Below are 12,353 nucleotides of genomic sequence, written 5' to 3'. Positions count from 1 at the left end.
ATTGGGAAGCCCACAAGACCATTTTTCTTCTTTTTATTTTTTAAAGTGGCAGTAGTCCAACATAATAGTTGTATTTTATCCTTAGACCTTTGTCTGCCACTTATAATGTCATATGTATTTTTAAAACAAAACAAAGGCCAAATTGATATGATTTAAACCCAAAACTGTTGGCTCTATTGTAAAATATAGGCAATAGACACTCATAAAATACTCAAGAGAAAAATTTGCTCACTTCTTTAGACTTTGAAATTTAATTAGTACACGAATGTCCAAGCTTAAAGAAAATTTCTAGTATTGATTTCTCTCAATTTTGAAATTTTTAAATGATTACATTATTTTCTTTAAATATAGTCAAACATTCTCTCAATGATTTATACAAAACTTGTTTCTCTGGAAGAAATATAATTATCTCAAAGTTCCTATTTAATGATAGTAATTGTAAAAGCAAAATAAAAATAAGAGCTCAGATACAAAAAAAAAAAAAACTTGGACATTTTTCCAGTATTTATTATAAATCAATTGACCTCCTGGCATTGTTCTACAGATCGTGATTGAATAAATAACCCTAGTTGTGCTATACCATCCCTGTGAGGAACAGCTGGATTTCAAATCAAAACCCACTGTTTGGAGCATTTGTTCTTACTATTTTTTTTTTTTTAAGATTTATTTACTTATTTGAGAGAGAACGAGCATGTATGAATGGGAGGGGCAGAGGGAGAGGAAGAGAAAATCCCAAACAGACTCCACGCTCAGCACAGAGCCAGTCACGGGGCTCAATCCCATGACCTGAAATCATGACCTGAGCCAAAACCAAGAGTCAGACCCTTAACTGACTCCACCACTCAGGCACCCCTGCCCTTATAATTCTTGATGTAGCATTCATACTGAAACCACCTGTCTCCTCTGTCCACTGTGCTTATTGGTCAGGCCTATCTCTCCTACTAGCTGTTGTGTGGGCCTCTTTTAATACCTTGATTTCAGCTGTCCTAGGGACAACATAAGCTGATTTAATTAAGTTCACATAATTAAGGTACACCAAGGCAACAAATTAATCATATATGATATATATCCTATATTTTAATTTAGGCTGCTCCAATTCTAGAAACTGGAAATTGAGGATTTGAAATTTTATAAAAATTCATTTAGCCATAATTCATATAACTTAGTGATACACAAGCTAACATTTTAAATTTCTTTTTTTGTAATGAAGCCAATTCATTACACAAAAATACTGTATAATGAAGTCCTTCCATGGTTGCACTCTGTAGAAAAGGAAGAAAAATCTAGAGCAAACACATTATACTTTTTTGTCTCAATCATGCAGTATTGATTTAAATACATAAATTTCTGGGAGCCTGAGAAGATAGTGGAATAAAAGGACCTTATGTTCACCCTGTCCCACGTTCACAATTAGATATCACTCACATTCCTGTAAATAAACCAAGAGTGATCTGAAAACTAACAGAACAAACTCCACAACTAAATGTAGAGAAGAAACTGCACCTGAGAGGTTAGGAAGGGCAGAAGTGATAGTCTGGAGCTGCCCACAGGAGGGAGGGAGCTACAGGCACTGTTAGGGGAAAGGGGGAAAGAAATGGTCCTCCCTTGCACCAAGGAGCCCCCATGGGAAAGACAAACCCATAATATCTGGCTATGAATACCAGAGGGGTTGAATTCCCTGACTTTGTATAACCAGCCAGACTTGAAGCCTGGAGCTTTAAAAATGAGCTAACTCGGGCACCTGGGTGGCTCAGTTGGTTAAGCGACTGCCTTTGGCTCAGGTCATGATCCTGGAGTCCCGGGATCGAGTCCCGCATCGGGCTCCCTGTTCGGCAGGGAGTCTGCTTCTCCCTCTGACCCTCCCCCCTCTCATGTGCTCTCTCTCATTCTCTCTCTCTCAAGTAAATAAATAAAATCTTTAAAAAAAAAAAATGAGCTGACTCAGCACTGGGAGAGCCAGGAGGGCCAGTGATACCTGGGTCCCCACCCTTTAAGAGACACAGAGCCCACAGAGAGACAACATAGAAGGGACAGTTTACACAGTGCCTGGGGCAAACTGAAGTAAGATCTGTTTATAATGATTTCAGAGCCTGTTGGGGAGAATTCTCTGAGAACAAAGGAGCTGGTAGGCACCATTTTCCATCCCCACACCCCAGCATAAAAACACAGCCACCTGCTGGAGTCAACATTAAACAGACACTTCCTATCTAACCTGTTAGCAGTGTGCTCTGCCCACTCCAAGCCAACTGGCCTCTGCTCTGGGATCAACACAAACTTTGCCAACACAGCATGTGTACCCTGCACAGCCACCCTGCACACAAATGCTATGCAAGCCCCCCACCACACCCCCAACCCCACCACCCTCGCCTCTGTGCTTCAGGGGATCTGGCGTAGGACTAGTGTTTCAGCACAGATTTTCCTAACATTGCCACCCCAAACCCAAGCCCTCCTGTGGTAACACCCCCTCAGAGCAGGACTGCCTGGGACTCACTAACCCATAGAGAGCAAGCACTGCCCACAATAGGCAGAAGATCAATGCAGACATTTGGAATGAAAGAAAAAGTAACTCAGACACAGCAGCAGGACACAAGCAACACATAGTTGGAGACTTCCCTGAAGTGCCAGGTTCTGGTGAACAGGGGACACTTTACTGCAGGTCACTACAGGACCTCTTCTTCATAAAGCCACTATTTTCAAGAGCAGAAGACTTAGGTGACTTTCCTAACACAGAGACATGGAGAGGTAGACAAAATGAGGAGACAGAGGACTATGAGCCAAATGAAAGAACAGGACAAAATCATAGCAGGAGATCTAAGATTTTATGTCTAACAGAAATAAGAACTATGCCTGACAGAGAATTTAAAGTAATGATCATAAAGAGACTCACTGGACTTCAGAAAAGGGTGGAGGACATCAGTGAGGCTCTTGACAAAGAGAAAAAAGAAATAACATATAAGAGATAAAGAACTCAATAAATGAAATTAAAAAGAAAATAGAATAAATAGTAGGGTACAGGAAGCCAAGGAACATAGCAGTGACCTGGAGGATAGAGTAATGAAAAGCAATCAAGCTGAAGAGGTGAGAGATAAACAAATATTGCATAATGAAAATAGATTTAGAGAACTGAGTGACACCATCAAGTGAAATAACATTTGCATTAGAGGGATCCAAGAAGGAGAAGAGAAAAGGGGGAAAAATGTATTTGAAGAAATAATAATGAAAAGTTCCCAAATCTGGGGGCAGAAACAGAGATCCAGATTCAGGAGGCACAAAGATCTCTCAACAAATTGAACCCAAGGAGAGCCACACTAAGACACACAGTAATTAAATGGCAAAAAAAATAAAAAGTAATAAAGAATTTTAAAAGTTGCAAGAAAAAAGAAGACATCTATATACAAAGGAAACCCTCATAAGGCTATTAGCTGATTTTTCAGCAGAAATTTTGCAGGCCAGAAGAGAGTGGCATGACACATTCAAAGTGCCAAAAGGGAAAAATCTGGGGCGCCTGGGTGACACAGTAGGTTAAGCATCTGACTCTTCATTTCAGCTCAGGTCATGATCTCAGGGTTGTGAGATCAAGCTCTATGTCGGGCTCTACACTCAGTGCAGAGTCTGCTTAAGACTCTCTCTCCCTCTCCCACTGTCCCTCCTCCCCACTCACTCGCACTCTCTCTTTCTCTATTCATAAATAAATCTTTAAAATAAATATAAATAGATTGATAGATACAACAGATTGATTGATAGGAAAAATCTGCAGCCAAGAATGCTCTACCCAGCAAGGCTAGCATTTGGAATAGAAGGAGAAATAGTTTATCAGATAAACAGAAGTTAAAAGAATTCATTAGCATTAAAACAGCCTCTACGAGAAATGTTTAGGGGGACTCTGAGAGTGAAAAAAAGAAACTATAAGTAAGAGTAAGAAAAATAAGAACAAATGCAAAAAAACTATTTCTGTAAAAATCAGCCAAGAGAAACACTAAATAAAAGGATGTAAAATATGATACCACATATATGAAATATGGAGGGGAGAGGAGTAAGGAATGAGTTCAAATTAAGTAACTATCATAATATAGACTGCTATATGCAGAAGATGTTATATATAAACCAAATGGTAACTACTGATTAAAAAAAATAGATACCCAAAATATAAAGAGTAAGAAATCCAAACATTTCACTAAAAAAGCCAACTAATCATGAAAGAAAGCAAGAGAAGAAAGGAACAAGAGGAACTACAAAAACAACTGTAAGACAACAAAATGGTAATAAATACACACACATAGATGCAAAAATCCTCAACAAAATATTAGCAAACCAAATCCAATGATACATAAAATAATCATTTGCCATATCAAGTGGGATTTAGTCCCAAGATGCCAAGGGTGGTTTGATATTTGCAAATCAATCAATGTGATACATCACATCAACAAGAGAAAGAATAGAAATCATATGATCATTTCAACAGATGCAGAAAAAGCATTTGACAAGTACAATATCCATTCATGATAAAAAACCCTCAACAGTGTAGGTCTAGAGGGAATATACTTCAACATGATAAAAGCTATATATGAAAAACCCACAGCTAACACCATACTTAATGGGGAAAAACAGAGAGCATCTCCTCCAAGATCAGGAATAAGACAGGGATGTCCAATCTCACCACTATTATTTAACATAGTACTGAAAGTCCTAGCTATAGCAATCAGACAAGAAAAAGGAAATAAGAGGCATCCAAATTGGTAAAGAAGTAAAATATTTGCTATTTGCAGACAACATGACACTATATATATAAAAAAGGTTTCAGGATACAAAATCAACATACAGAAATCTGTGGCGTTTTCATATGCTAATAATGAAGCAACAGAAAGAAAAATTTAAAAAGCAATCCATTTTACAGTTGCACTTAAGATAATAAAATATCTAGGAATAAATTTACCCAAAAAGGTGAAAGACCTATGCTCTGAAAGCTATAAAACATTGATTAAATATACTGAAGATGACACAAACAAGTGGAAAGATATTTCATGCTCATGGACTGGAAGAACAAATATTGTTAAAATGTCCATACTACCCAAAGCAATCTACACATTTGATGCAATCCTTATCAAAATACCAACAATATTTTTCACAGAACTAGAACAAACATCCTAAATTTGTATGGAACCACAGAAGACCCCAAATAGCAAAAATAATCTTGAAAAGGAAAAACAAAGCTGAAGGTATCACAATTTCAGGTTTCAATTTATATTATCAAGCTGTAGTAACCAAAACAGTATGGTACTGGCACAAAAATAGGCACATAGATCAATAAAATAGAATAGAAAATCCAGAAATAAACCCGCATTTATATGGTCAATTAATCTTTGACAAAGGAGGAAAGAATATGCAATGGGAAAAAGTGTTCTTCAACTTCAACATGCAAAAGAATGAAACTGGACCACTAGGTTATACCACACACAAAGATAAATTCAAAATGGATGAAGGACCTAAATGTGAGATCTGAAACTATAAAAATTCTAGAAGAGAGCGTAGGCAGTAATTTCTCCCACACTGAACACAACAATTTTTTTCTATATGTGTCTCCTGAGGCAAGGGAAACAAAAGCAAAAATAAACTATTGGGACTTCATCAAAATAAAAAGCTTCTGCAGAGCAAAGGAAACAATCAACAAAACTAAAAGACAATATACAGAATGGAAGATATTTGCAAATGACATCTCTGATAAAGAGTTAGTATCTAAAATATATAAATTATTTATACAACTCAACACCCAGAAAACAAATAATTCAATTTAAAAATGGGAAGAAGACATGAACAGACATTTCTCCAAAGAAGACACACAGATGGCCAAAAGATACATGAAAAGATGTGCAAATCACTCATCACCAGGGAAATGCAAATCAAAACTAATGAGATATCACCTCACACCTGTCAGAATGGCTAAAATAAAAATACAAGAAACAAGAAGTATTGGAGAGGATGTGGAGAAAGAGGAACACTCATGCCCTGTTGGTGGGAATGCAAATTGGTGCAGCCACTGTGGAAAACAGCATGGAATGTTCCTCAAAAAGTTAAAAATGTTACTATCGTACAATCCAGTAATTGCCCTACTGGGTATTTACCCAAAAAATACAAAAACATTAATTCAAAGGGATGCGTGCACCCCAGTGTTTATTGCAGCATTGTTTACAATAGCCAAATTATGGAAGCAGCCCAAGTGTCCATCAATAGATGAACAGATAAAGAAGTAGTGTGTGTGTGTGTGTGTGTGTGTGTGTATACACAATGGAATATTGTTCAGCCATAAAAAAGAATGAAATCTTGCCATTAGCAACAACACAGATGGAGCTAGAGAGTATAATGATAAGTGAAGTCAGAGAAAGACAAATACCATATGATTTCACTCATATGTGGAATTTAAGAAACAAAACCAAAGAGCAATGAACAGGAAAAAAAAAAAGAGAGAGAGACAAAGCAAGAAACAGAGTTTTAACTATAGAGAACAAACTGATGGTTACCAGAGGGGAGGGCGTTGGGGGAATGGGGAAATAGGTGATGAAGATTAAAGAGTACACTTATCCTAATGAGCACTGGGTGAGGTACAGAATTGTTAAATCACCATATTGTACACCTGAATCTAATGTAACACTGTTAACTATACTAAAATTAAAAACTTAATTAAAATGGTAAAATATATATAAATTTCTAGAAACTCAGATAAGTCAATGATGCCTTATACCTCCAACTCTTTAATATTTTTTGAAGTAGGATTATATAACCCTTCAGTCCTCATCTGGAGAGGACATTTTTTTTTTGATAAATATTTATTGGTTTCCTACATGGAATATACTAGGAGCTAAGCTCTAGTGATGCAGAATGAACCAAAGAAAAGAATCCTGCTTTCAGGAAGCTTGAAGTTTAGTGGAGGAGATATACTAAAAACAAGAAAACAAGTGAGTAAAAATGACTAATTGTGTGTGGTAAATGATATAAAGAACAAACTAGATGCTGATCTAGAGAAAAGAATAGAGTGAAGGTGAGAACCTTTGTCAATAGAATAGTCTGGAAGGGTGACTTTCTGGCTGAGACTTCAAGGACCAAAATTGATACTTCCACAAAAAGCATGGCAGGAAAGAATATTCTAGGCAGTGCAAACAACCTGAGCAAAAGCCTGAAAGCCACAAAGAACTGGGTTTATACTAGGAACTGAAAGAATAACAGTTTGACTACAGCTTGGGGGTGAAAAGGAAAAAGTAGCAAGATAAGGGTTTGGAGACATCAAGGACCAAATCATGAAGGAACTCAGAACACATAGTAAGGAATTAGGATTGGGTTTAGTTGCAATGAAAACCATTGAAGAAATTAAACAGTGAATATTAAGTTGTATTCAGGTAATTCTGATTGTTAATGGAGAAATGGTTGCCAGAAGATGAGCATGAAAGGGAGACTAGTTGGTTCTTTTGGGAACCAAGAAAGAGGTGATAATGTCTGAGACAAGTACTATGATAACAAAAATACTTGCTGAATTTCATATGGGAATGAAGTAACAGAAAGAATCAAAGATAAGTGAACAACCCAGCCACTCATTTAAGCAACTAGTTGAATATTCCTGCAAAATTCTGAGGTGGAAAAGTCAGGGGAAGAACAAAGGAGGAAAGGGTTGAGGAAAGGATGAAAGTTTGAAATGTCTCTGATAAACCAAATCTCAAACATCTCTAAGGCATCAAGTCTGAAAGGTTAGTCTGGAGCTTAGAGAAAAGTTCTGAAATCTATACATGTGGGAGTCATCAACAACATAAAGAGTAATTAAATCCAGACACAGAAATCCCTGTCCACTCGTAAGGTTCTAGTCATCATTACTGAGTTTACCTTGAAGTTACTATATTCTATTTTGCTTGGAAGTCAGTGTGTTTTGTTTTTACTGACTCCTACCTTGTCTTTCCCACATTATGGAATCTGGTACAATGTTTATTTTGACCTAACATACTATGTGTTACCTAAGACCTTCCCTGTGGCTTGAACTAATACCTAATTTAGCCTGCGCTCCCACATCTGTTTCCCAACATTTTTCTCATTATTACCTTCCATAGTGGCCTTTATAGACATTTATTCCTAATTTCCCCCCATGATATTTTATGACCATAGACAGATTATATATCTGTTGACAATTTATGTCTATTTGAGCTCTGTACATAAAAAAAGAATAATATAAAGATTACTCTTTTTATTCAATGCAGGACCAAGAATGACAAAAAAATTTCAAGTAAAAATTTTAAAATGTAAAGCCTACTAACTTAAGACTGTTTATGCTGAGTAATTTTTTTGTAATTCATTTACTTAAGAAAATTGTATAAAATTATATATGCAAATTAGGAGCATATATAAATACATAATAGCATTGTAATGAAAATTCTAAAATTAATAACTCAAAACTTATTTTCCAGCAAATAAATAGTAAAAAACTAAATTAATTGCTTAAAAATTACTTTTAGTGAACTTAACTTTTAACTTTTGCTTTATATGAGAAAAGTTTTAATTAGCTGAGAGTGTGATAATCATTCAGATATTATATTATTCTCTCTTTTAGTACTTTACATAACTAATTCTGGGTTGACTAAGGCTGTAGAATTAAATAATAAAATAGAAACTATTTTTTATTCAATTTCCAGAACTAACGACATACACAAAAGCATTGAGAATCAAACATAAACCACCAGACCCTTAAAGCAAACAATGGCAGCCAAAAAACACCTAAAGGTGACCTCTCATATAGGACTTCTAGACTGAGCAAATGACTGAGATAAAGTCGTCCAGTTGCACCATCTATTTACTATAATTTTGTAGCAATGATCTTGCAAACATTTTACACATCTTCTAAGAACTTAATATCAATGCCATTTATGTGATAGCCAGGAAAATCCCATGAAAGAAACTATCAAGAAATAAAACTCTGCAAGGTACAGTTGAGTTTTAGATGGCCACATACCATTGTAATAAAAACATTTTTTAACCCCTTCCTCTCCAAGAACCAATTTTCATTATTTTGAGGGTGATATTGTTCTCATTGAGACTCTAGGTCTGAAATCATCCCAGGTCCAAGAGACTATAACTTTGCCCCATTTCCAACTCTACTGCTATAGACTGAGCCTCTTTATAGATAGGTTTCTAGGAGAGGACATCCTATATATCTGGCTTCTCAGGACTTAATTATTTCTTTACTATTAAGTAACATACATAATAAATAAATGTTAAAAGTAACTAAGTCATAAATTCAAATCTTAATTAAAATTAATTCCAGAAACTCTGGCATATAATTACAAAAAAGTATAACAATAAACCACTAAAACATTTTGTTTTAATTCTACATTGACTTCAGGACGCCTGGGTGGCTCAGTCAGTTAAGTGGCTACCTTTGTCCTGGGTCATGATCCCAGGGTCCTGGGATCAAGTCCCACATCGGGCTCCCTGCTCAGCTTCTCTCTCTCCCTCTGCTTGTGCTCTAATAAATAAAAATAAATAAAAAATAATAAATATATAAAATAAAAAATCTTATAAAAAATAATAAATAAATAAGAAATCTTTAAAAAAAGAAAAAATTCTACATTGACTTCCACATAAAGAGAGGTATCAATGGAAGATGGTCCAAAAATATAAATTGTATTTGGAATAATTATTTAATGATTGGCACAGTTTTAAAATGTACACTTTTATTCATTTCTATTTCAGGATACCTTGACCTCATTCTTCAAGGTATCAGTGTTTTCTTTACAGCAATTGCTGATCCAGCATGCATAACCTAGTCCAGAGCTGTCTGAAAGCCAGTGAATCATTTCACAAAACTAGGCTAACTTCAAGATAACCCGAAAATCTTACCAGGGAATAAACATTTAATAAAATTACAGTTTAGAGAAAGATCTTTTATACACAATGTTACAATTTGAAAAAAGAAAAGAAAGGCAAGTAGTTAATAATCACTACCTCTGCTTCTTCTTCTCAATCTTGGGAAAATTCAGCTCCCCAAAATGCATTTTTAAATGCAGCAAAAATACAGGAGAATTATCTCTGAATAATTTTTCTTAATTATTCAAGTATGAAAAGTTGCGTGGTTAAAATAGCAGGATTTTTTAAGGAAATAATATTTTTAAGTAATCAGCAAAAATCTCAGCTGGAAGTGAAATAGTCTTATTATCAAATTTAGTAAAGTACAGAGCAAGGCACAAGTGGCAATTTGCTGATCACATGGAGAGGGATGAATTTGGCAGAGCTGAAAGAAGTAAAGACAGCTCTGGAGTTGTGAGTCTCCCCAGAATTACATCTACACTGTCAGCGACCATAATAGGCATATTCTACCTAATAATCATATCTCCAGAAATCTTTCTAGTCTTTAAAATAGCTAATGAATAGTTGTCTAGATCTGCCAATGATTGAAATAGTTTAGGACATGGTTACATAAGGAAAAAATATCCCATGCAAGTTCAGTTTGGCGTACATTGAGGAAAACAAGCTTTCAAAATCTTCCCCCCGCCGACTTTGAAGCATTAGACCTGTAGCTTAATATTCTAAAAGCCTGTATTCTGTTAAAAGCAGGGTTTTATTGTTTTTTTTTTATTTGAACAGTCTGTCACCCCCTTAAGTTTATAATTCTCACTTTTTATCTGCTTATTGTTCCATTTTCTGTTTTAAAGTCCTCAAATGCAAGATCCATTAAGTTTTAACTTACTCTGAATAGCACCAACTATAATGCCATTTGCAAACAGGTGCTTAAAAGGCTCTCAGTGATAGAATGTTGATGTCAACATATGGTCCCAGCAAAGAATGGAATTGTTAAAAAGTGACAGAAAAGTATGAGCTTGGTACAAACAGGATTTTTATCTCTAAATGTTGATTGATTCGCTTAAAAGACATGTTTTAGAGTTGAAAATACAATAGAATTTTGAAAATACATCAAAATAATTAGCATGGTACCTCCTAACACTAACAACTTTAAATAAAAGTCTAAGTTCAGAAAGACTCAATTCTTAGAAAAGTTAGAGTCAAATACCTATTCCCCAGAAGTTGAGTTGGGTTGGGGATACAATTATTGCAACTATCAAAATCAAATTTTTACATACAGTTTTCACGGGTTTTTTAATTTTTTTCAGAAATATACTTTCTGATTATGATAATATCTAAAAACCTGAAGACTTTCATCAATGGATATTTATAGCTGCTTCTTAACAAATGACTAACAATTACTCTTTATTCAAAGCACTCCCCACACTAGAATCTCAGAAAGCTGGGTAATTATCACCACTTAGTAACCATGTGACTTTGAGAAGGTCATTTTATTGCTCTTAAATTTAAAAGTGTCTCTTTTATGTATTATAAAAATATTTTCTCATTTCCTCCTAGAAAATTTCAAATGAACTAAAAAAAGTGTTTTATATCAACAGAAACATTGTTACCATACTCTTGATGGTGATAACAACCATAAAAAGAATGAATTAGACTAGTTTTCATATATATTATACACAATGTAATTATAAGGGCTTTCATCGAAGAGATGTTATCAAAGGGAAAAAAGATAACAAAGTTACAAATTTGTAAGCGTGATCTCTCTCACTCTTTAGAATCCTAGTTTAAGGGGCTCATGTGGTATATATTGTTTTACAGTTATTTCTTCTCAACAATATGTCTATATTCCATGTCAGAACAGAGTTATTGCCTCCTTTTAAATTGCTATATACTGTACCAGGACTTAGGAATATTGAGGTTTATTACTTAATAAAAACTACTCCAATGGATAAAATTAAAAATTCTATTTCTAGTATTGTTTATGTACTGCTTTATTCACATGTAGAGAATTACCCAAGAATAAATCCCTAGAATGAAATGGCATGTAAAAAAACTTATATTTTCAGCAAAACTGGCATTTTCATTGTGCATACAGTAAGACTACGCTTTGCAGCTCCATTGCATCTGGGTGGGATCATGTGATCAATTCTGGAAAAGAAAATGTTGGCAGAAATAGTGTCAAATCCATGTCTGGTCCCTAAATCTCCCATGAGATCCTCAGCTTGTTTTCTATTCTTTAGTCTCCTGGCCAAATGAAGGATGCTAAATAATTTTATGCTGCCCAGTCATCTGTATTTCTTCTTCCATGTCTTAGTCATTCATATGGATTTTCTGCTGGTTTTTTGCATCTCTTTCAATTTTTTTTTCATTATTTTCAGTTAGCCAACATATAGTACATCATTATTTGTAAGATTTCCACGTCTACTTGTGAAAATGCCTTTGTGAGGCAGATAGCATTTCTGTGAGTCTACTAAATTTGTTTACAGAACTTTCTATCATTTGTAATATTTTTAAAGATTCTG

This window comes from Mirounga angustirostris, unplaced genomic scaffold (assembly GCF_029215605.1).
Source record: "Mirounga angustirostris isolate CCGP_5_RB_7025 unplaced genomic scaffold, mMirAng1.0.hap1 SCAF_3, whole genome shotgun sequence".
NCBI lineage: Eukaryota > Metazoa > Chordata > Mammalia > Carnivora > Phocidae > Mirounga > Mirounga angustirostris.
The sequence above is the reverse complement of the archived record's forward strand: the minus strand, read 5'-3'. Positions refer to the sequence as shown.